General features: G+C 45.2%; 1 long non-coding RNA gene across 5 annotated transcripts in view; it reads right to left on the bottom strand.

Annotated features, from left to right (window-relative positions):
* LOC110347378 (uncharacterized) overlaps positions 1-26,114 on the bottom strand; it is a 114,147-nt gene that overhangs the window by 59,934 nt on the left and 28,099 nt on the right. For 4 of the 5 annotated variants that reach the window (XR_015451126.1, XR_015451123.1, XR_015451124.1 and 1 more), the window contains exons 2-3: positions 14,196-14,406; positions 12,267-12,374 (exon numbers count right to left, since the gene is read on the bottom strand). This is a non-coding gene — a long non-coding RNA (uncharacterized LOC110347378). The remainder of the gene's footprint in view (positions 1-12,266; positions 12,375-14,195; positions 14,407-26,114) is intronic. The other variant, XR_015451125.1, reaches the window with a different exon arrangement.

Genomic DNA, 26,114 nt, shown 5'->3' with positions numbered 1-26,114 from the left:
GACAACCCAGCAGCTGTCAAATGATTTATGACCCAAAGGGCTTGGGAATGAACAGAAATCTTTTCAAGGAGAAGGCAGGCTGTCCACACTGCTCTTAGAAGGTTTGGGTACAGATCCAGCAGCAGCCAGCTCCCCCCGATCCCTTGGGCAGTACGTGTTCTGGTGAACACACCAGAGAATTTTGCAAGAAGCCCATAAGCAGAAAGGGCAAGGCCTTCTTTGTTGAGGCAAAGGGAAAGCCATAAATATCATTAGTGTCAATAACATGGGGCCACTGCACCCTACCCTCCAGTGGCAGATTGCCCCAAGTCCTCAGGCAGTGTTTGCCCTGTCTATGTAGCAGCCTTGCCCTGCCCTCTACAAGGCCTGCTGGGACCCCCAAGCTGCACCTCTCCACTAGAAAGCTGGTCATGCTTGAAGTCTTTGAGTTAGAAAAGCTCAAAGTTGGCATCCATCCCAGGTAGATGATGAAAGGATTTGTGCCCAAAGTGTTTAAAATGAAGCTTGCTTCCAATTTAATAAATACAGTTGCAAGTAAATTGCATTTGCAAAAATAAATTGCAGGCTATCACCTAAACCACAGGCACACAAGGAGGCTCTCTGCCTTCGGGGATGAAAATGTTGCTTCAACTCCAGCCACCTCAGGCAGCTTTAGTCAACATCTAGGCTGGGCTAGGATGCTACAAAGTGAAGCCCACTGTTGTGTGGCAGTGGTCAGCACAGACCCAACTGTCTCTGACAGGAACAAATTCTGCATAGCATTGAAAAAAATGGAGAAAATGCTGTAACTCATCCACTGACCAAACACAGCCCCACAGATGATGTCATGTGGAATTCTGGTTCTACTGAGTTTCATGGTACTTAGGATTTTAGGTCTGCCAAATCTACAGTTATCAACTCGAAATGGGATCCTCTGACTGAGTTTGGAACCAGTGCTGTAAGATGGTCATTGATTAGTGCTGTCTGTTCTGGCAGCCTTCGATTAGTGCTGGCTGGCTGGGAATATCTGGGGACAAACACAAGTGTGGAGAGTTAAAAGCTGCAGGTGCATTTTCTTGACCCTGTTTCAATTGGTGCCCAGCTGGGGAGCATGGGCAAGTGGCCACATGACACAAGCTTGGGCACACACAGCCCTGACTGCCCAGGATGCCATGTGCTCAGGCAGGAAGACATGACAGGTCTCCTCGTGGACCACTTCCAGCCAAATCTATAACTTACTGAGCTGTGGCAAGCAAGGAACAGGGTGAGGAACCTAGGCTTGCAATGTCTGATGGAACCCAGTGTGACAGTTGACTGTTGTGTGAACTTGAGTAAGAAATGCCCAGCAGATTGGCTTTAGTTCTGGGTGTGTCTGAGTGATAGACTTATTGAATAGGGAAGCCCCATCCTGGGTGTGGCTGGCACCAACCAACTGGCTTGTAGCCTGGATGGAATAAAAAGGGAAAGAAGTCTCACTTCTGTTTTTTCAGAGGAGCTCCAATTTTTGCTACTGCCTTGGACATCTGTGTCCTGGCTTCTGGCACAGACCTGCACACCCTTCAGCTTCCTTATGAACTCACACAGGACTCTACAGTGACCTCAGGCCTTAGACTTTTCATTGAATCCTTCAGATATCCAGTGCACAGACAGCCCGTTTGCATTCTTCCACACCCGACTCTGCAGGTGGCTGCTGTAAGCCTCCCTCGTAATTGTAAGCCTCTTTTTCTTGAGCACTGACTGATATCCCAGCTCTAAAGCATGCACCAACCACCAATTCCAACCTGCATATGGAGAAACTATCCCAGAATAAGAAATCACATCTAAGAAATGATCGACCATTTGCAAAAGCAGCTCTAAAAATTTAAAGAAAGTACAAAGCCAAGGAAGCTTCAAAGCAGAAAGCAAAAAGGAGCCAAGAGCCAAAACCCGGCACCGATGCCCATCCCAAGGAACACATCCAGAGATCTTGGGTCTCCCTTAACACCTGAAGACCTTTTGATAGGTGGAAAATTCAAACACCGAAGAGCCGAAGGGCACCTTACCTTGATAAAGCACACAGCAACTGAACACAGCTACAAAAGCAGTACATTGGGAAGCATTTTCAAAGGTACCTCCCCTCTATGGGAGCTGGAAGATTTAACAGCAAACTGGTTTGCACACAGCAGCAGAAGCCACTTAGTAGACTCAGGAGGTGGCCTGTATGTCCCCATTTCCCACCTGCTGCCCACCTATATGCTAAGCGTTTACCCAAGCTTTGGCACACACATGGAATTACTTAATAGCATCCCCTCAGTTGACATCTCTGTTCGATGCTTATTAGGGACAAGAGACATGAATTTCTCAGCCAAATTAACTAGACCAAAAGACAGATACCATTGTTATTCAGCAGAGAACAGCCTTACCATATCAACAAACAAAGCTTTTACATTAATATGAAAATGCAATCATTGGATTAGCCCTAAGAAGTCAGGGCCAAGTGACCAAAGAGAACACAAGTTTGCTCCTAGAACTTTAGAGTGAGTATTCATTTCTTCCTCTTAAACATGTATTAATGCACAAGTTTGTTTAGCATAGACTCTACCAGTAATTCAGTGGAATTCCAGTCTGCTTCCTTGCTGATTCCTTGGTTTCCTCTGCTGTATTTGTAAACCCAGAGACAAGCTTTGCTCTCCCAGTGCGCATGGAACCTGGGACCCCCGAAGAGTCTGAACGCAAACCCAGATGTCCAGTCACTCCTCTGGTAAAGGGATCCAGGTGATCTCCTCAGCCTGAAGCAGAGATGCAGCCAGGCACAATGCTCATGTGCCCAGCCTTGCATTTATTTGTGCATGTTGGTTTTGTGCTTTCTACAGGCTAATCTGTGCCTGAATATAGTCAGGATGTAATAAAAAAAAACCCATGTGGAGTATGTCTGGAAGGACATTAATAGTATATGTGAAAGTTCCCAGCGGATAACACAACTGTTAAAAGGAAAAAAAGCCCTCAAAGGAAAGCACTAGAGTATGAAGGAAAGAGTAGAGTCATCCCTTGGGTCCCAAGGGAGAATGTGCCCAGGTCTTCCCTCAGATGCCAAACTCAAGGGTGCTCGAACCAGTCATTCGCCGTGGCACAGCATACATCTGCACAGGACCCCTGCAGTCCTCCCATATACTTTAAACCACCTCTAGATTGCTTGTCATTCCCAATAGAGTGTAGATGCTGGGTAAACTGTTATTATAATGGGTTCTTTAGAGAATAATGACAAGGAAAAATGTCTGAACACGTTCAGTACACATGCAGCTTTTTTGTTTTCATGATTTTCGGCCAGTGATCAGCTGAGCTGTGGGTGAGGAGGTTACAGATACAGAGGGCTGCCTGCACTAAGTGGCAAGAAAGAGGCCAGAGGAGCCCGAGTGCTCATACCCACAGCACCACACAGAAGCGGTCCGGGAACCGGCTCACCCGGCTCAGTCTGAAATCGGCCAGCCCAACCCAGAGCTGCCTGCAGCAGTGGGTCTCTAGGAAACGTGCTCAGAGGCAGGGAGGCCTGTGGGATGGGCACTGCCTTCCTGGAGAGTCTTTGGCCTCCTGGGGTTTGGCTCTATTTTCAGTGTCCTGCATACAAATTTGAGCTGTTCCAAGACACAGAATCTCTTTCTGGAGCTACATATAGCCAATTCTAGCAAAAATCACTACCCATGCTTTAGTTATGCTGGGGATGGGGTAAAATAAAAACCCAACACCAGCTAAATATAACACTTTATCCAAGGAAGAAAAGCTTCTAGAACAGGGCAGCTCACAGGGACCAAAGATGGTTCCAAAGGCCCATCTTCACTCAGTTGAACAGAATTTCCAACCAGAGAAAGCAAAGCAGGACTTGCTATAGGGATGCTTGGCTGGGGCAACTCATTTGCCTTATTTAGAGTAATCCAGCAGCAGGGATTGGCTGAGGGTTTAGCCACCATGATTGGCTGAGGCTCTGTTGCTAGGTGACCAGGGTGCATGCACCCTTTAGCTTACCACTCCCTAGCCCACCAGCTAGGTTGCAGTTCCCTATGTAGATGCTTTCTGCCAGACTTCATCACCTCAGGATAGAGACTGCTGTAGAGCAAATCCAGCACCTGGCCCAAGAACTGTACCAACCCCCACCCCAACTCATTCCCCACCCCTCTCCCCAGTGGGTGGCAGGGGGCTGTGGTTCTAAAACCTGCCATGCAGGGCAAGTCGGGACTGGTGAGTTGCCCCCACTCCCCAGGTTCTTCGCAATACCTTGACAGGGGTCACTGAAGCAAGTTCCCATGATGGCAGACACAGTGGAACTCAGGGGTCTCTAGGAATTCAACAGCTACTAACTAGGGACTTTCTCTCAAACTGGGAAAAGCAGTCCTCCTGGATGAAATAAATCCTAAAAGACACAGTGCTGGCCATTGCCCAAAGAGGAATAATGAAAACAGGGCACTTCCTTTTCCTCTTGGAAGCCTTTAACCCAGGCAAGCAGGACCCAGCCACCAAGCACAGGGTGAGCAGGCACCTCAGGGGAGGCCGGGGCAGCTCCGAGATGACAGGCAGGCCTTGGTGGCATCCTGGAGAGGGTCCGGGAGGCCCTCTATCTCCTCCTCTTCCTGGTGTCCCCCTGGCCCTCACATTCTCCATAATCCCGTGGCAGGAGAAACTGTCAGAAGCAGTTGCTGCCTCAGCTGCTAGACACCGCCTTGAGCTCTGGCTCCCGTCATCCCTGCTGCCCAGCCCTTCACCTCACAGCCCTAATTGAAGATGGTGCCCAAGAGATTTATTCTTGGGGCTGAGCCCAGCAGAGTAGGCAGGGCCTGGGAAGGCCAAGGAGAATGGGAAGCTGCACCACTCAGCCGAATTCCACAGGCTGTGTGTGTGCGTGGGTGGGGAAGGGGGAAGCAGATGAAGGCGTTCCCACTGCACGCCCCCTGCCCCAGCTGAGGGACTGCACAGCACCCCTCATGCCTGGTCTACTCCTTCCCAAGACATCTGGGGCCCCAGGAGTGTGTCTGTGATTTAGTCTCGGAATCACCATCGTGCGGTCACCAGCCTGTGGAACTCGCCTCCCATCCATCCCACCCTGGGCTCCTGTCCTTGGCATCCTCTCCCCATTAGCCACTCCAGAGTTCACTGGGGAAGGAGTGTAGGACATGTGGGGGTCTCACAGTGAGCAGGACAGGGGTAGCTCCTGCCTCAGGGAGCAGGTAGTCTCATGGGAGATGGGTACAGATGCAGTTAACAAAGCAATGGTAGCACAATAGCTAGGAATGGTGGCGCATGCCTATAATCCCAGCCCTCTGGGAGGCTGAGGCAAGCGGACTGCAAGTTCAAGACCAGCCTGGACACCTTAATAATTTACCAAAACTTTGTTTCAAAATAGAGTGATGTTAGTAAAGTGCAAGGGTCCTGTGGTGTCTGCAGGGGTTTTTGGGGTCCCACAGATGTCAGATCTGAGGATGCTCTAGCCCCTTGTATAAAATAGCACAGCGTTTACAGATGGACTACAACACCCTCCCATACACCTTAAATCACCTCTAGATAACTTGGGCATCTACGACAGTGCAACTGTCGTCACACAGTTCGATGGCAAGCAGTGTGGAGGATGAAAAGATTGCCCAGAGAAGAGACTTAGTTCAGTCACCATCAGGCCCAGAGGGGCTGTTTCTCCCCGCAGAGCACCCAGCTACCAGGGAGCCTCCAGGAGAAGAAAAAGCCACCACACTGAGAACTCTCTGGTTCTTATTTAGAATCTCAATGTAAGAGAAAATAGCAGGACAAAAGCAGTTTGGGCCAGGAGCTGTCTCAAGGCTGGCAGTTTTCCTTGGGGAAGGGGAAGGACATGGCCAGACACAGCATACTTTACTAATCTAAACTCCTTGCTTAACCATTTGATTCTCACACAGCCTGTGAGCTTTTGCCCTATAGTTTAACCATTCACTCCTCAGGGAGCCTGTGTGCTTTTTGATTCAGTTTAATTATTTATCCTCAAAAAGCCTGTGTGCCTTTTGCCTCACAGTTTAATTATTTGTGTGCTTTTGCCCCGAATTTTAATGATTCACTCCTCACAGAGCCTGTGTGCCTTTGTCCCACAGTTTAATCATTCACCCCTGGCCAGGTCCCCCACAAACTGTCACACAGATCACTGTCAAACTGTGTTAGGGAACAAGGGCATGCAGGTTAAATACAGGTGGATTTGTTCATAATATTTTAGCTCTGAGGCTGTTTGGATGTTCAGACCCGGAGGCTGATTGTAACTGCACATGAGAGTAATTGTTAGAAAACATATGCAACCAGAGAAAGAATGTGATATACTTCTGACTGCACTAAATGCAAGTGCTCGAACTCCTCAAAAGGCGGGAGCAGCAGGATGCTGGGTGATTGAGTAGAGACTCCTTCGGAGGTGCGGCAGTGAAAACATTTGGAGCTGGATGGAAGTGAGCATCGTACAACCCTGGAATGCACTGATTGTTACCACACTGTTAGCTTTAAATTGTGTAGCTTGATGTTACAGTTTGTCTGATTGTGTAACAGCGATCGCTGCTCATAATCATATTCAGACTTATTTACTACAGAAATACAAGTTTATCTCCTATACCATGAGATCTATTTATATTTAAAGTTACCTTAAAATCTTGTCTTAACTGTAAACACATATATAACATTCCAGACACGTGAACATCCTGTGTCCTCTTACTTTAAGGCCCGATTTGCCCTGTGGAAGAGTGCCACCCCGTCATGTAGCATTCATTTCTCTGTGTAGGGGTGTGTGTGTGTGTGTGTGTGTGTGTGTGTGTGTGTGAGAGAGAGAGAGAGAGAGAGAGAGAGAGAGAGAGAGAGAGAGAGAGATAGTGCTTCCCAACCACTGACACAACCCAGGTTGCATCTCTTCCTGGTCCAGTTTCCTATGCTGTAGGCTGTGCTGCCCTTCTCCAGAGCGTTTTCCAGGCCATCGTATCATCTCCTAGCTGGGGCCTCCTCCTGGGCAAGGATGTACCTCTGAAGTCATGCTGTACATGTCAGCTGTGCACAGGGTCCCTGGATGGCCCTGCTCCACTGTCCTGACGCCACCTTTCTGTGCTCAGTCTGGATTCTGCCTCCTCTTCTCGGCTCTCTGGTGGTTCTGTGCTATCTCTTCAGAGTGACTTCACTCCTGGTCTCCTCTCTGGGTGAACAGAGGGTGAATCATGCAGACTCATGGAGGCCAGCGTTTACTTTGCAGACTGTCTCAGTTTGTTTTCTGCTGCTATAACAAATGACAACACTGGGAACTTTACAGAAAAAGAGGTTTGTGGAGCTCACAGCTCTGAGGTTCAAGAGCACAGCACAGTCTCCCCAGCTCACACAAGGCACACATGGACCAGGGTTGGAGAGGTCCCCAGCTCCCTGCAACAACTCATTCTCCAGGAAGGCAGGCCTGTCCCATAAGACCTACATTCCCTACCTAGCTGCCTCCCACCACCTTGACAGCACCTCGAAGGGTCAGCTTCCTGCATCTGAACCTGTGGGCACAACCCAGCCCAGCCTAGTCCCAGCATGGATTCCAGACAACCACCCCGGTGTTCCCTGTGGCTGGAATACCTACAGCTCAAGGCTGTAGAACCAGGATGAGTCTCTTTTTCCCTCTTCTCAGCTTCACAGGCAGATTTGGTCTTCCCCTAGTCCTCAGCAACCTCAGCATGTGATCTGTTGGTTTTTTTTTTTTGAGTCAAGAATGCTGGTGCTTGCACTTAAAGGAGGCCACTTTCTGGCTTCTCTGTGGCAGATCTGCACCCTCAGCTCCATTGCTCTGTGCTTTGGAGTCCTTTCTAAGTGAAACAAGGACTCCTGCCGTGCAGGCCCTATGGCCCTCAGAGCTGAGCAGATGACAAGACAGATGCTGGGCAACCAACAGATGGGTGGTGTCCACGGCGTGGATGCACTGGCCGGAGAGATGAAGGCCACAGTGTGAGACTGTATGTGCCAGCCGGAGCAGCATGCGACTAAACAATCAGAAACAAATCCAGGAATTTTCACTCCCTGGTGACCGAGAGTAACTGAAACCACGGAGAGGGAAGCATGGGCTGGGGGATGCGCCACTCTGCCGCCTGGCCTGTGGAAACCTCTTGCTTTCCAGGAGGCGGACCCCAGGTGAGCACACCTTCTCCTTCTCAGGAGCAACAGCAATCTCTCCAGTTTCTTGCCTTAGTTTGGGAGCCGCTTCCTCCCCAGTCTTCTGCAGCCTCACCAGGGTGTGCCTGCCTTCTCTGCTGCTCTGATTGTGCTCAACACCCACGTCTTCACTCATGACAAATTTGTCTTTTGTTAATTTTTTCCTTTTAGTTCTCCAAGGGTTTTTTTTCTGCTTTTCTTTTTGCAACTCCAAATAGACAATTTAGAACTCTTTGATGAAGCCACTCTGTCTCACACCATTCCATTAATATTTGTCATTTTTATGTCTTTGGGGCTATATTTTGGAAGAACTTTTTGTCATTACCTTCCAACTCATAAATTCAGTTTTTAGCTATGTTTAATTCTGCTCTTTAACCCATTAATTTTATTTGATCTGTGTTATGTCTCTCCAGATCACTAAGGGTTTTGCGTTGCTTTATATATAAAATATCATCATCCATTTCTGTGATGCTATTATACCATATGCTGACATGAAGTGTACTTATTCTAAAGAATTTCCTGATACTCTAATCTTTGTTTCCTAAAGTGATGTCTTTTCCATGTGACTTGTGATTTCAGTTTAATTTGCCACATCCCTCTGAACGCACTGATCATCCTCCATCGTTGCAGGTCCTTGGTTTTGGGCCATTTTCTGTGTTTGTCTCTTTGGTTTGGGGTGGAGGGGGTAGGAGGAGATAGACATTTATTTCTGCTGGATAAGTTTGATATTTATACAAATAGATCAATATACAAATGTATCTACATTGTTAGTTTCTACTTACACGTATTGATTGAATGAAAACTGAGTCTCTGTCTTCTCACTGAGTGGCCATGCCTGTGACATTGGACTGCCCAGGAAAGTGGTCCACCCTAGGATTTAAGTGCTAACCAGCAAGGCCAATCTCCAGCTCTCAGGCTTTGGATAAATGGTTTGACTTTTCTGACCCTTGACTTTCTAATCTGTAAAGTGAGTAGCAGAAGAGTACCATGAGGATTAGGGGCAATCTTGCAGATCTGTGTGCTGGTGCCTGCCACATGGAAAGCTGTCTTAGGAGGTTCAGATAAAACCCAAAAATGGGAATACTGACATTACTTGTGGTGGAACCGGTAATGTGACGGTGAGGAAAGGCTTTGACCCAGGAAACTTCCCAAGTATTGCTCCTCCGAGCACCCTCATGGAAACCGCAGTGCCACCCATGCCTCATAGACAGGGCCTGGCAGAGAGAGGAGGGCACTGTCACCCTGCAGGGTCTGCAGCTGTCTCCTAAGATGGACCCCTACACACTGGACTTGAGCCCTGCAGGCCATCCACGCTGTTTAGACTTCCTACTCCTCTGAGAGCTTCTGAGGACAGCGAGCTGCTGCTTTCTTCCCACTCCCAAGCCCTGAGCAAGGCGAACAAACTGCAGCCAGATCACCAGCTGCTCCCTAAGCAAGGAGGCCATCTCCAAGAAGATGCTTTGGGGTCTTTTCCCCAGACATAAAGCACATTTTAGCACCAAAAAACCCCCAAAGTCTTCAGATGGCTGCTTAACTCTTGTTTGTCAGAATTCCACTCAGCAGCCGTGTGGGTCCATCCATGTCGGCGTGGTCGTCCCTGTGTCTGTGTCCACTCCTTTTCCAGGGCCACCAGCTTCCTGCTGCACCCCACTTTCCCACCACCCACAGGCTCCCAGCCTGCACTGTGCCTTCCCTGGACTCCTTGCCATGCCCACCTCCAGCCTAAACCAGCCTGATCTGTGGGTAGTGGGCTCACCCAAGTGGGGACTCTGTGGCCTACAGAAAGGTAGAGAGAGGGCACTGACCATGCCAGGCCACTGCAGCTTCCCAATGGAAGCCAAGCCCCAGCAGGTGAGACAGCAGGGGACGTCATCAACCCGCCCCATCCTCTCCTGCTCCTCTCCCCACATCCATAAGCCCCACCTGGAGGATGGAGCTGGCCAGAAGCCCTGCCACAATCCCCATCCTGCTGAGCAGCTAGGAAGCAGCTGAATGATGGCCCAGCAACTTTCACTGGTCTAACGCCCAAGAGGAAGAGCCCAACTTGTCCTCTCCTCTAAAGGGTGCCCACTGGGCAGGGTGGGGCAGGTCTGCACAGCCATGAACACAGGTCACAAGGGAGAGATAGCCTCTCTCAACCTCAACAAGACTCCTGGACTGGGCTGAGATGGGCTGAGATGGGCTGTCCCCACTGTACCCCTAATCCATTGAGAGTAAGATGGGAACTGGGACAAGAATGGGATGTCAGGACAGAGGCTCACACTAGAGCCACATGACATCTGAGCCCTGTCTGTCTTGCCTAGTTTCTGATCAGCTAAAGATGTGGGTTCTTCAGAAGAGACCTAGAAAAGCAAAAGCAATTCTAGGTAACAGAGAAGTGGCAGGGGGTATCACAATCCCCAACTTGAAACTATACTACAAAGCTACTGTGATAAAAACAGCATGGTACTGGCAAAGAAACAAACCCGAGGATCAGTGGAATAGATTAGAAGATGCAGAAACAACTCCAGACATATGCAGCCACCTCATCTTTGACAAAGGAGCCAACCACCCTCACTGCAGGAAGGATAGCCTATTTAATAAATGGTGTTAGAAAAACTGGATTTCAACCTGCCAAATATTAAAACTAGACCCATACCTATCACCGTACACTAAACTAAGACTGAAGTGGATTAAAGATCTAAATATTAAAACAGAAACACTAAACTTGCTGGAAGATAAGTTAGGTAGAACTCTTGAAGACATTGGCATAGGAAAAGACTTTACGAACAAAACCTCAGTAGCACAGGAACTAGCCCAAAGAATCAACAACTGGGATCTCATCTTATTAAAAAGCTTTTGTACTGAAAGAGAAACCACCAACAGAGCTAAGAGACAACCTACAATGTCAGAAAAAATTTTTAGCAGCTGTACCTCAGGCAAAGGACCACTATTTCGAATACTTAAAGAACTTAAAAAATCAGACCCTCCAAATTTAAAGATCCAATTCAAAAATGGGCATCTGAAATGAACAGACATTTCTCAGACAAAGAAGTAAAAGCAGCAAATAAATATATGAAAAAATATTCAACATCACTGGTTATTCGAGAGATGCAGATGAAAACAACACTGAGATTCCACCTCACTCCAGAAAGAATGGCGGCTATCAAGAAATCAACCAAATCAGGCCAGGGATTTAGCTCAGTGGTTCTTGCAAGAGCAAGGTCCTGAGATTGATCCCCAGTCCCCCCCCAAAAAGAAATTACCAATAACAAATGCTGGTGGGGGTGTGGAGAGAAAGGAACCCTTCTCCATTGTTGGTGGGAGTGCAGACTGGTGCAACCACTGTGGAAATCTGTATGGAGATACCTCAGCGAACTAGGACTAGAGGTCCCATTTGACCCAGCTATTCTCCTACTGGGTATCTTCCCCAAAGAATTAAAAGAATCATACCACAACAATATATGTGCACCCATGTTTATAGCAGCACAGTTTGTAATAGCTAAAGCTTGGAAACAGCCCAAGTACCCATCAACTGGAGACTGGATAAAGAAGATGTGGGTTTTTTTATAAAATGGAGTATTACTCAGCCATAAAGAATGAGAAACTAGAGACATTTATAGCTAAATGGATGCATATTGAGGCCATACTCACATGAAATAAATAGGACACACATGGGTAAATACCGAATAGTTTCTCTGGTGTGAGAAACTGAAAATGCAAATAAGGATTAAAATGATTAAAATGAATAATTGATAATTTAAAATAGGAAGAAAAGGTCCAAAGGGGTAAGGGAAGTGGGAGGGGAAGGAGAAAGGAAAGAAGGGAAAGGAAAAATGATGAGAAATGGAAAAATGGAAACAGTCTTTGTAAATAGAGAAGGGGGGGAAGAACTCACAGGGAATAGGGAAAAATAAGAACCAAGATACATCACGTACAGGTACAAGCACCCAAGGATAAATGAAAAGGTATTGTATACCTAAAATGTACCAATAAAAGAATTTAAGCAAAAAAAAAAAAGATGTGTGTTCTTAAATTACTTACAAAGTCTGGTGAGGGTCAGCCTCCACCCCTGCTCCTCTGCATCAAACAAGCCCACAGGCCTCACGGGCTTCCTGTGAGTAAAACTGGGCAGGCATTCGTCCCCCCACCCCACCCTCACCACACACCTCAGCTGACCTGGCTCCCCCAGATTGGGGTACCCACAGGAGCTCTTCTGAGGTATGGCAGGACATCCACAGGAGCAGGTTTCACAAACAGCGGAGAAGGTCTGAGCCCTAGGAAAGAGGAAGCAGCCCGGTGTGTCTGCAGCTCGGCCCAAACCAGAGCCCAGGTCCTGCCTATCAGCCTGGGCCCTGGGGGGTCACCTCTGCCCTTCCTTTCACAGACACAGCCATGTGCCTCGGCCAGGGACCCAGGGCTGAACAGACACCACCCCAGGTGCAGGTGCAGCACCTTTTCTCAGGACACATACCCTGCTGGCCCTGCTCCTTTCCTCCTGGTCCTACACACCCGTTGTAGGGGATGCCCTTGTAGAGACATGAGATCACAGGTAGGAAAAGGATAAAATAGGATCTCATCGAGCTTTATGAAAGAAGTTAATAGGGGCCGGGGATTTAGCTCAGTGTTTTCGCCGCCTGCTGAGCAGGCGCAAGGACCTGAGTTTGATCCCCGATACAAAAAAGAAAAAAAAAGAAAAACTTAATAGAAAATCTTATTAAAGGCAGATATTGCTTCTGCAGTTAGACTCCAGCAATTAGAAAGACAGAGGTAAAGAAAGAAAGAGACCAAACCCTGGAAGGTGCCAGGTGACACAATTAGCATAAGAATTTAGCAGGAAGAGTCTACAGACAAAACAGGGGTGTAGCCTAGAACATGAAAGGCCAGGGTAACCAGCCCCCCTCATCCACCTCTGATAAAATGCAAAGGAGACAAGAGGCAGCCACCTAAGGATTCTTATTTAACATATAAAAGACACACACACACTGTCTTAGTTACTTTTCTCTCATTGCTGAGACAAAACACTCAACACTCCAATTAAATGGTTTATAGTTCATAGAGGTTTAGTCCATAACCAGCTGGCTCCAAGGCAGAGTGGCAGAAGAGCAACAGCTCATGGCAACGGACGATGCAAAAGCAACAAGAGACCTTACTGGCATCTTTCTATCTCCTTTATCCCATCCAGACTTCTGGGATCAGGGTGGTGCCAAACCAGTCACTCACATGTAGTGGTTTAGTACTCACAAGCCCTTAATCCCAGCATCACACATTCCAGATTCAGCCACCTCTGAGAGAGAGCCCCACCTCATCTGCATGAAGATTTGGGGGAACATCTAGACACAAGCCATAACATGCACCCATACATACATACTTACATGTATATTCTCACCCTAGCATCACTATACCTGCACCAGATACACATGTCCGCTTCACTTAATTTCTAACTCTAAGCTACCCTTCTCTGAGGCTCCTCCCTCCCCACACCTATCCATCACAAAAGGGCAGGAAGAAATCAAACTGCCAGGTTAGGATCAAAGACAGCCAGAAAGCCAATCAGTGACAACTTCCAGGTGCCCACATGGAGGATGGGAGAAATCACTAGTCCTAAATCAAAAGGAGCTAAGGACAAAAACCACTGGTGTTTACTTTCTTATGTTCCCTACTGCTCCAGAGTAGCTTTCTACCTTCTCTTTTCTTTCACTCTTTTCAAAGTAAACTGTCTTCTTTCATTTTAAACTCTGCCTCTTTAATTCATCATGTTGCTGAGTTTACCATCCTGGTAGGATGCCAGTAGCTGCGTGTTCCAGCAGAGCAGTGGCATGGCATGGTGTGGACTGTACCCCAGCTGTGACACTCTGCCTTTGGCTCCTGTGATTGCAGAGTCCACCGTGCCCAGAGGAGAAGAGCTGGAGCCTTTCCCACGCACCTGTCCCCAGGTTATAAAAGGCTGCTCTGCCCCATGAGGCTCCCACCTCAGATCAAAGCCCTCCCTGTGGTGATGACACAGACTCTGTGTCCCTGCCATGTCATTACAGTCCTTTAAACGTGTGGACACACAATCTTCCCCATCCCTCAAGACTAGATGCTCTCTCACTCACCGCACAGATGACGCAGCTGCTAAGATCCCTGCAGGCACTGATCACTGAGTCATCTCATCTTCATGGTTCTCTCTACAATGCCACAGACAGTTCCTGAGCACTCAGCCCCGAGGACAACAGGACATCACCTCTCCGCTGGCCCAGACCCTGTTTCTCCATCTACGCAGGCCGAGTTTGCCTTCTCAGCTGTGTGGGATACTGTTGGTTCCATCTGAAGACACCAAAAACATTCACCCTTTGATGTTTGTGCTTAATTTTTGAATGCAAAATATATCATGGTAATCTCCGCTTATTTTTAGCATTAATTTTGTCCCTGCCAATAACGCAACTCAGGAACTAGTGCCGGGCCTCCAAAAAGCTATCTCTCTCTGTATCTGCTGGGGCTCTGTGAACAGACAGCACAGACAGTGTCCATCGAGGACAGAGCTTCATTTCACGTGGCCTTGGCTACTGGAAGTCTGAGATCAAGACCCTCAGCGAGCAGATCATGCAGGGACCAGGATGCTGGTCCCTGGATTACTAGCTAACTGGCACTAGGATGCCACTTTTCAGGGAGTTGATCACTTCCCAGAGATAGGCACTCCATCACCTGTCTGGTGTGACCGAGAAACACAGGGGAAACTGAGGAATTCCACTCCCAGGTTCCCTCTCCTCCCCGCACAGCCTCTGGGGAAGCCAGGTCACCTCGAGGAGGCTGTGCAATCCTCCATCCTCACTACACTTCCTCTCTCTGCTTCCTTGCCTGTTCTTTTGCTCCCCCTCAACCCTCCCAGCTCTGGCTCTTTCTTCCTGTAAACAGCGATGTAAATTACCACTTAGCTGGCGCTGCTGCATACCCTGCCCTTGGCGGAGACGGCAGGCCGGGCCGTAATGCATCCCTGTGCTTCGAGGGACACTTTGATGGGGAGCCAGGCCCCTCACTCAGGAGATCACAAGCACCCGACTCAGTGAGGTTCAGCTCGACTTGAAGAAACATGTGTTTCCTGTCCCTTACCCTAAATCGATCAAGCCATTTGTCTACTTTAAACATGCTATAAATTACACACATCCTCCAGAGATAAGGAAGGGGGTGCTTGATCTACACCTTTTCCTGTGGATTGAATCCATCACTGTCTCCATGAGGCCCCTGGGCTTTCTCCTGAGTGGATGGAGGCCCCATAACTCTCTGATCTGCTGCTTGCTCCCAACACCCCTCGGGAGCCTGATCGGACAATCTGGATGGGGAATTACGGCTAGCTTCCCAAGGCCTGGGCCGCAGGCTAACTTGGTACTGCAGCCCTTGCTGACTTTGTTAGCCCAACCTTTCAATTCTCTCCAATTTTTTTTCATATCTTGTCCATTCTTGTAAGAAATTTGACAGGCAAAAGTCAAAGCAGATAATTTGGGAGTGGATGGACATTCATGGCACGCAATTGCAGTGTACACCATTTTTGGTCATCTTAGGCCAAATGAAAATTAGAAGAGGAAGACTCCTCTCACTCCAGTCACCAGTTTCTCTGGTGTATGAGCCTTTGAGAAGGGCAAAGACTGACCTTTCCTGAGCTCAGGGCTCCTCCTCGAGCCTGGCTAGGGAGACTGAAGCTTAGCTATCAACTAGACACTATCATTATCAACTACACTCTATTTTGTTTTCAATCAATTCCATTCCATTTGTATTTCCAAAAAAAATCTGTATTCTCATGTCCCTCCATTAAATTGCATATGAAAAGATATCTGAACTAGCTGGATGTGGTGGCACGCACCTGTAATACAGCACTCTGGGAGGCTGAGGCAGGAGGAGCACAAGTTCAAGTTCAGTCTGGATAACTTAGTGACCTAGCAAGGCCCTGTCTCAGAAGAAAAAAAATTAAAAGGCTGAGGATGTAGTTCAGGGCCAAGGCCAAGCCTCAATCTTGAGTACCAAAAAAAGGTATCTGAGCTGGGAGGGAAATGAGATCTCAATGACTTCAGACACCTTACTTTCTTTATAAATGGGCTGAAAGTAGAAATAGAGCTAAGATTCTTGAATATTGGTTTGCTATGTAGGGGGTAGAAAATACAACAAAATCAGAAATAAACCAACTCTAATCACTGCTACTATGTGGCTGTGCAGAGAGTTTCCAGCTAATGCAATACGAACACTCAAGCTATGAATTTCAAAAACAAAAGGGCAAACTTTATACTTTCAAGTTGAAAGGACTGTGTTCCTACAATACTAAGAGAAATAACTAAGCACTAACATTATACTAGATTTCACTGAGATGGGTGATTAATAAGAACATCACACAGAAATCAATAAAAATATAATAGAAAAATCTTTGCAAACATTTGCAAGATTCTTAAAAATTACTAACAATGGATTACTTGGAAAATTACTAACATGATTCTTACAAGACCCCTGAAATCATGAACAAGAAATATACATGGCATACATAGATAAAACAGTCGTACATGATTGGAAGTCACCCAAGTCTTGAGTCACGGAGAAGCCAGAACATTTCTGGTAAGAGGCTTCCTGCTCCATGAAGGCAGGAAGCCTCACACGGCGCCCCCTGCAGGAAGGCAGGCTGCTGCTTCTCTGTCTCTCCCTCTCAAGCTACCAACTCATTCCCCAGCCCTGTCACCTTGCTGTTGTCCCCTGGAGAGAATCCTCCTGGCTGTGAGGACAGACAACACCTCCACAGATGCATGTTAGCATCCCCTGCCCCAAATCAGAGTTGATTGGAATTTAGGTCCACGGCACCCCAGTTCCATTTAAATGTGTTATTGGTGCCATGGAGCAAACTCTCTGGAGCTTTCAGCACGGCACCTAGCCTGATGGTGTTTCCTGTGCCCCTCTCCCTTTGTCTCAGAGAGAGAGAAGTTGTCCTTCATCCACAGGGAGCTTGAAGCTGGCTGGCACAGCAACCATATCCCACACCTGCCAGGAGATGGGCAGGACTACACTGAAGATGAAGACAGCAGGCCAGAAAGGGCCAGCCTGGGCCCTGGGGGGTAGGTCACTGTCTCTGAGCAGGAAGAGGTGCAGCACTCGGCTCTGTCCTGACTTCTGCATCTGGCAGGATGGCAGAGCTTCGAAAGTTAAAATCTGCTCTCCTGAACACCCTTTCAGCCAGTACAGTAGGAGATTCAGTTTCCATTGATCAAATGAGCTTTCATGAGAATCTAGTTTGGAACAGGATTAAGTAGCCTGTAGATTGAGTAAACACATCAATTACAAGACAGAGCTTGGCAGACTACATTTAAAAAACTATGAGAAACTTACTTCATCTGTGGCAATATAGGCAACTAGAATATAAAAGGACAGAAAATAAAGGGTAATATATATATATATATATTTCAAACATTAAAGACAACAAGAGTAATTTTGCTAGTACCAGTTAATTTCAGAGAAGAAATGTACATGCACCAAACACTAGAGCTGCAAAATATTCAGGGCAAAACCAGTTAGAATTAGAAGTAGCCATAGTTGAAAACCTTGCTCTTTCAGCAATTGGTGAGCTCTGCCCACTCCACCCCACTGGGAGCCCACTGACACTTGGACTCTCAGCAGCAGAGCACATGTTCTCTTCAAATTCCTCCAAAACATAGGCCAAGGTAAATTCTCTCTTCAGCTATAGAATCAGCTTCAACCAATTGAAAGGAATTGAAACTACAGAGAGTGCCTTTTCTGATAACATCAAAACCAACTAGAAATCAGTGACAGAAGGATAACAGGAAAATGCCCAAACATTTGTAAACTAATAAGCACACTTCAAAATAATTTATGGATCAAAGAGGTCATCTCAAGGGAAATTGGAAAACATATTGAACTAAAGGAGCATGAAACATAACTTTAAAGTTTGTAGGATAACATTAAAGGCAGTTTGGAAAGGGAAATTTACAGTATGCATGCATACATTAGACAGTTCTCAAGCCTATCATTTAAACTTCCCATCAAGAACTAGAGGGAGAAAAAAACAAAGAAAAGACATCTATAAATAAAGAACAGAGGCTGGGTATGGTAGCGCAAGCACTCAGGAGGCTGGGGAAAGAGGATTGCTGCAAGTTCAAGGATAGCCTGGGCTACACAGTGAGACCTGTCTCAGAAAACAAACAAACAAACAAACCCAAAAAACAGTGAAATGAACATGTACCAACTTCCCGTGATGAATGTGATCATTATGTACTGGAAACATGGACTAACAAAAATAAAAATTAAAGGAAAAAATAATATAAAAACAAAAGCAATAAAAAAATAACAAAACAAAGAGCTGTGGAAATAATGTAAATCAACAAGCCTTTAGCAAGATTGACAAAGGGAAAAGAGAGGGTCTGAGTGTCAATGTCAGAAATGAGCTTGGGCTATGACTGAAGACCTGCAGAAATCAGGGGACGTGTGGGGAGGAATCCAAACACTCAGGTTTAATAGCCCAGTTCCTTACAAAGGACGACCCACCACAGCTTGTTCAATAAACATCCACAGTACTACTGTCCCGCAGCTATGAGAGAAATTGAATTTGTACTTTAAAAATTGAAAGAGAGACACAGAGGAGTTGAGCCTCTCCCAGCACACAAGAGGAGGCTTCCAGGCTGCCATACCACCCCCGTCAGCAGAAAGGAGGTGAGCCATGTGAGCACCAGCAGCACCGCCCGCCCCATCAAAATGAGAAGACATGTAAACAAGTCTCAAAAGTCTCAAACCCAGACTTCCAGATCACCTACAGCAACCCCCAAGGGAAACAAGATGGAACTCTCTGATACTCAACCGCCTGGACTCCCTGAACTGGCAACAAAAGAGGATCTGGAAAAAATGAAATCAGAAATAATGTCTCAGATAACAGCAGAGATTGTGCCCCTAGTGCAAGACATGATTAATAAATCTAGGGAGGAGCTCAGGAACATGATGGAATCTCAACATAGGAAACAAATGGAATCCATAAAACAGATACAAACAGATTTTCAGGAGATTAAAAACTCCACTGAAAATCTACACAGCAGAATGAGCCAGGCAAGTGTGAGGACAGAATTTCAGATATAGAAGATAAGATTGCAATTAGTGACCAGGAAAAGAAAAATTGTTTTAAAATTGTAAGGGACCAAGAGAAATCAATCCAGCAGCTGCTAGACGATGCAAAGAAGAATAAGGAAAGCCCAGGCAGGTTGTGGAAAGAGACCCAGCCGGTCCTCCTGGTGGTGTCTCTGACACAGAGCCCTGGGCAGCCCAGGCCAAGCTGAGCAAAGACCAGAAGGGCGCTGTGCCGAAGCAGCCAAGGCTGTGAGGCCGGTGCCCAAGTCTAACCCCACAGGGGCCCCTGGGAGCCCCGGGAAGTGCCTTGCTGAGGAGGTCCCCAGGGAGAGCCAGGATGTTTTTGGCAGAGCTTCCCAGGAAAGGAGGCAAAATGGAAAGAAAGCAGCAGCCCCTGGAACCAACGCTCAGAATGAGGCTGCCAGGCCCGTGGCAGGGGCAGTCATGGAGGCTGGGGACGCCCTCATGAAAGCCAGGCAGGCAGACCCAGGACCTGCCATGGGCCCGTCGGGCCGGCCGTCAGTCATGGCCCCTCAGCCCCAGGTTGAACTGGGTCAGCCTGAGCCCCGGGCCATCTCTGATGGGGGCCAGGGTAGTCACCTGGAAGCAGGACAGGAGTCACCAGGAGGAAACCGCGCACCCACCCCTTACCAGCAGCCAAGAGCTGGGCAGGATGCTGCCGGCCAGGAGCCCAGGCAGAGGTCAGGCCCTGAGCCCGGGCCCAGACTCACTGTCCCCGAGGCTCAGAGGCCGGACAAGGCCAAGCCCAACCGAGACCTGAAACTGCAAGCTGGCTCTGACCTTGGGAGGTGGTGGGGGGATCTCGCCCTTCGTGGAGAGGGAGAGCTATCCCCAAAAGTTGTGGTCATCATCAGCTTTAACCCCTCCTGGACATCCCAGCCAATGACCTGCGCAGCACCCTGGACACCCAGCTCCGCCAGGCTGCTGGAAACGCGCTGCAGGTGGTCCACAGCCGGCAGATCAAGCAGCTGCCTGGGCCTCCTGAGGAGGCCTGAGCACCCCTGAGCAGCTGCCTCCCTGGCCCCGGCCTGGCTGAACCTGGGCCTCAAGCTTGCTGGCCCCCAGGGCCCTGTCTGAGACCCTCACCAAGTGCCGTGGCGTCTGAAGGGTCACTTGTCTCTGCACCTGCTGTGGTCGTGTATCCCTCAAGTGGCTCTCAGTGAAGTGGCACTGAGGCCCGACTCATAGCTGAGGAGAGCTGTGTCCTGCCTGAAGCACCTTTGACATCACCAGGGCTGGGCCACCACTGGGCTGTGAGAACCTCCACTGACCAGGACAGTTCCGACTGCTGGTGTCCCGCGGCGCTGTGCCCCTCTTCCGGGCCTTGGCACCTCCCTCGGTGCCCTGCACACTCCAGGGTCTGCTCTTTGAAATCTAATTACTGAAATAAAAAGTAAATAAAAACCTGACCGACCAAAAAAAAACACTTTTCACTTCATCTCCCTAATGAGTGTATAATTCAATCTTGTTATTGTACTGATTAGTATTTTTCTGATTCTAGAGTTGCACACATTTCCTTGTGCTATACTGGCTATTTATCATCTTCTTATGTCTACTATGTAATTGGGTTGTCTATTAATGAGCTGTAAGAGTTCTTTATATATTCTGGTCATAGGTTATATGCATGGTAAATATGGTCTGTTTAAGGACTACTTTTCATTTTCTTTTTTTTGATACCAGGGATCAACCTCAAGTCCTTGCACTTGCACAGCAGACAGCAAAACCACTGAGCTAAATCCCCAGCCCAACTTTTCATTTTCTTAATGATGTCATTTAAAGTTCTAAATTTTGATGGAATCTCATCTATCAATTTTTTTCTTTCATACATCATGTTTTTTATATCCTAGGAAATTCTTGCCTACCCTACACTCATAAACATTTTCCCTTATAATTTCTTCTTAAAGTTTTATAGTTTCAGTCTTTCCTATTTAGGTTCATAGATCCTTTCAAGTTATTTTTATGTATGGAAATAAAGGGTTGAGGTTAATTTTTTATATATGGATACCAGGAGTTCTAGTGCTGTTTGCTGAAAACACTATCTTTTCCTTGGCTCTTGAATTGAGTTTATGGTCTATAAAATGTTAATGTTAAATAATCTTTCAAAACTCAGTGGATCATATATGTGTGGTTCTATTTCTAGATTCTCTGTTTTATTCCAATGATCTATATGTCCTTCCTTACACCAACACTGCCTTGAATTACTTTAGCTTGAGAGGAAGTCTTAAAATTAGGTATTAAAGGTCTTCCAACACTGTTTCTTTTTTCTTCTTTTCTAGGTCCTTTGTACTCCTACATAACTTTTAATTTTCAATATCCAATTCTTCATTTATAGCAAGTATACATAGACCTGAATTTTTATATATACCTTGTGTTTTCTAATTTTGCTACATTCAAATACAAGTTCTAGGAGCTCCTAGAGATTTCTTAGTATTTTCTCTGTAGATGGTCATTTCATGTACATATAAAGATTTTACTTCCACCTTGCCAATCCTATGCTACTTGTTTATTTTTATTGCCAGACTATTTTGGTTTATGCCTATGTTTCAAAGTTTAATGGACAGATGAAGAGCAGACATATCTGCCCTTGTTCCTCAACTCAGGGGGAAAAAAATTGTATCTTCTCCATTCATAGAAGGCGTTTTGGCTGGAAGTATGGAGTACATGTCTTTGATCTGTTGAGAGGGTTCTGTTCTACTTCTAGTCTCCTGATAGCTTTTACCATGAGTAGCTATAGAATTTGGTCCAATACTTTTTCTCCAACTAGTGACAGGATCATATGGCTTTTTCCTTTCCTCTGCTAAAATGATGACTTTTGGGGGTGGATCTTCCAATGCTGACCCAACACTGCCATCCCTATAATAAAACCACTTTCTACACACTGCCAGATTTGACTTCTAATAGTTTGTTTTGTTAAACAAATTTTTTATCTATGTTCATACTTTTTTCTTCTATTATCTTTATCCAGTTTTAGTAGTAGCACAATGTTGATTTCCTAAAATGAGGGGAAATGTGTTCCTTCTTTTTTCTACTTTAAATGTTTGATGTAATTTATCAGTTAAAATGTTTATGACCCTGTTATCATCATAGAGGTAGGTTTTCAAGCTAGGAATATACTTTCTTTAATAGGTGCTATTCAAATTTTATATTTCCTCCAGAGTTAGTTTCATTAATTTGTCTTCCAAGGTGCTTCTTAGAAGTTGTCAAATTTATTTCAAAACAGATTTTTGTGATATGCCTTCCATATCCTTTTAAATTCTGTAAAATCTGTGGTAATGTCTTCTAGATCTTGATATTATAATTTTAAAAATGTATAATTGATATTGTGTAATAGGAAGAAAAGGTCTAAAGGAGTAGGGAAAGTGGGAGGGAAAGGAAAGAAGGGAAAAGAAAAAATATGAGAAAAGAAAAAAAATGAGAACAAAGCCTTTGTAAATAGGGAAGGGTGGAGGGGGTGAAGGGAGGGCAGGGGAAAGGGACAAAATAAAGACCAAGATACATCATGTAAACTTTGTACAAGATCCCAATGATGAATGTAACTGTATTTTATACCTAAAATGTACCAATAAACTTAATGGGAAAAAAATCGAAAGAGAAAATATTCAGGCCCACATGATTTCACAGGAGAAGTCTACCAAATGTTTAAAGAAAACACTGAGTGAAGCTCAGCCAGTCCCAGCACTCGGAAGGAAGCTCCCCCACTGCCACCCCAAGCTCCTAGGGCAGACAAGGTGAGCCACGTGGGTGCCAGAAGCACACCCCCCCCCCCGCGGAAATGAGAAGACACATAAACAAGACTCAAAAACAGACTTCCAGGTCACCTACAGCAACCCCAAAGGGAAACGAGATAGAACACTTTGATACTCAACCACCTGGACTCTATGAACTGGCAACAAAAGAGGATCTGGGAAAAACGAAATCAGAAATAATTACTCAGGTAACAGCAAAGATTTTGTTCATGGTGCAAGACATGATTAATAAATCTAGAGAGGACACAGATAAAGAAATAGAGGATCTGAGGAACATGATAGAATCCCAACATAGGAAACAAATGGAATCCATAAAACAGATACAGATTTCCAAGAGATTAAAAACTCCATCGAAAGTCTGCACAGCAGAATGAACCAATGTGAGGACAGAATTTCAGATACAGAAGATAAGATTGCAACTGGTGACCAGGAAAAGAAAAACTGCTTTAAAATTGTAAGGAAACATGAGAAATCAATCCAGCAGCTGCTAGACGATGCAAAGAAGAATAACATAAGGCTGATTGGAGTCAATGAGGAAAGAGGAGAGAGTGCAGATGACATAAAAAAAACTGTTCACAGAAGTGATGGCAGAAAACTTCCCAAGGAGGGGAAAAGAACTTGACATACAGATAAGTGAGGCATATAGGACTCCAGCTAGCCTTGATCAAAAAAAATCTACACATAGGCATATAATAGTTAGGATTCCAGAAATCCAACAGAAGAACAAAATTCTACAAGCAGTGAGAGAAAAGAAACAAATCACATACAAAGGAAAGCCCATCAGAATCACAGCAGACTTCTCAAGGCAAACCCTCAAGGCAAGAAGAGCTTGGAGTGATGTATTTCAAGCCCTAAAGGAAAACAGCCTCCAACCCAGATTGATGTACCCTGCAAAACTATCTTTCAAACTTCATGGAGAAATAAGATACTTTCATGATAAAGAGCCCCTCAGGAACTTCATGAATACCAAACTGACACTCCAAAACATTTTAGATAATACCCTAGGAAAAGACAATGAGGATCACAACCCCAGGAAACCCAGCAGAGTGAATCCATTGGGCGTGACAAATTGAACGCAAAGCGGGAGAATCCAACAAAAAGAAAAAGTCATGACAAGGCTTTTAAAACTTTTCACTTCATCTCCCTAATGAGTGTATAATTCTATCTTATTATTGTACTGATTAGTATTTTTCTGATTCTAGAATTGCACACCATTCCTTGTGCTGTACTGGCTATTTATCATCTTCTTATGCCTAATTTTAATTGGGTTGTCTATTAATGAGCTCTAAGAATTCTTTGTATATTCTGCTCATAGGTTATATGCATTGTAAATATGGTCTGTTTAAGGACTACTTTTCATTTTAATGCTGTCATTTAAAGTTCTAAATTTTGATGGAATCTCATTTATCAAATTTTTTCTTTTATACATCATGTTTTTTGTATCCTAGGTAGTTCTTGCCTACCCTGAATTCATAAATATTTTCCCTTATAATTTCTTCTTAAAGTTTTATACTTTTAGGCTTTCTTATTTAGGTTCATAGATCCCTTCAAGTTATTTTCATGTATGGAAAAAAAGGGTTGAGGTTAATTTTTTATATACGGATACCAGGTGTTCTAGCGCTGTTTGCTGAAGACACTATCTCTTCCTTGGCTCTTGAATCAAGTTTATATTCTATAAAATGCTAATGTTAAATAATCTTTCAAAACTAAGTGGACCATATATGTGTGGTTCTATTCCTAGATTCTCTGTTTTATTCCAATGATCTATATGTCTTTCCTTGCACCAACACTGCCTTGATTACTGTAGCTTTAGAAGAAGTCTTAAAATTGGGTGCTAAAAGTCTTCCAACACTGTTTTTGTTTTTGTTTTTGGCTTTTCTGAGTCCTTTCTACTCCCACATAACTTTTAAATTTTGATATCCAGTTCGTCATTTATAGCAAGTATACACAGACCTGAATTTTTATACATACCTTGTGTTTTCTAATCTTGCTAAATTCAAGTACAAGTTCTAGGGGCTCCTAGAGATTTCTTAGTATTTTCTCTGTAGATGATCATTTCATCTACAAATAAAGATTTTGCTTCTGCCATGCCAGTCCTATCCTAGTTGTGTCATTTTATTGCCAGACTATTGTGGTTTCGACCTACGTTTCAAAGTCTAATGGACAGATGAAGAGTAGACATATATGCCCTTGTTCCCCACTTTAGGGAGAAAGCATTGTATCGTCTCCATTCATAGAAGGCGTTTTTGCTGGAAGTATGGAGTACATGTCTTTGATCTGTTGAGAAGGTTCTGTTCTACCTCTAGTCTCCTGATAGATTTTACCATGAACAGCTGTTGCATTTAATCCAATACTCTTTCTCTAACTAGCGACAGGATCATATGGCTTTCTCCTTTCCTCTGTTAAAATGATGACTTTTGGGGGTGGATCTTCCAATGCTGACCCAACACTGCCATCCCTATAACAAAACCACTTTCTACATACTGCCAGATCTGACTTCTAAGAGTTTGTTTTGTTAAACAAATTTCTATCTATGTTCATTCTTTTTTATTCTATTTTCTTTATCCAGTTTTAGGATTAGCACAATGTTGAGTTCCTAAAATGAGGGGAGAAGTGTTCCTTCTTTTTTCTGCTTTAAATGTTTGATATAATTTATCAGTTAAAATGTTTATGACCCTGTTATCATCATAGAGGTAGGTTTTCAAGCTAGGAATATACTTTCTTTAATAGGTGCTATTCAAATTTTATATTTCCTCCAGAGTTAGTTTCATTAATTTGTCTTCTAAGTTACTCCTTAGAAGTTGTCAAATTTATTTCAAAAAAGATTTTTGTAATATGCTTTCTATATCCTTTTAAATTCTGTAAAATCTGTGGTAATGTCTCCTAGATCTTAATATTGTAATTTTAAAAATGTATAACTGATATTGTGTAACAGGAAGAAAAGGTCTAAAAGAGCAGGGGAATTGGGAGGGGTAGGGGAAGGGAAAAAAGGGAAAGGAAAAAATATGAGAAGAGGAAAACAATGGAAACAAGGTCTTTGCATATAGGGAAGGTGGGGGGGGTGAAGGGAGGGCAAGAGAAGGGGAAAAAAAATAAGAACCAAGAGACTCATGTAATGGTGTAAGATCCCAATGATGAATGTAACTGTATTTTATACCTAAAATG

The sequence above is a fragment of the Heterocephalus glaber genome, unplaced genomic scaffold (genome assembly GCF_053883595.1).
Source record: "Heterocephalus glaber isolate CG9 unplaced genomic scaffold, H.glaber_assembly_v1.0 deba00001195, whole genome shotgun sequence".
NCBI lineage: Eukaryota > Metazoa > Chordata > Mammalia > Rodentia > Bathyergidae > Heterocephalus > Heterocephalus glaber.
This window is presented reverse-complemented; position numbering and strand designations above follow the sequence as displayed.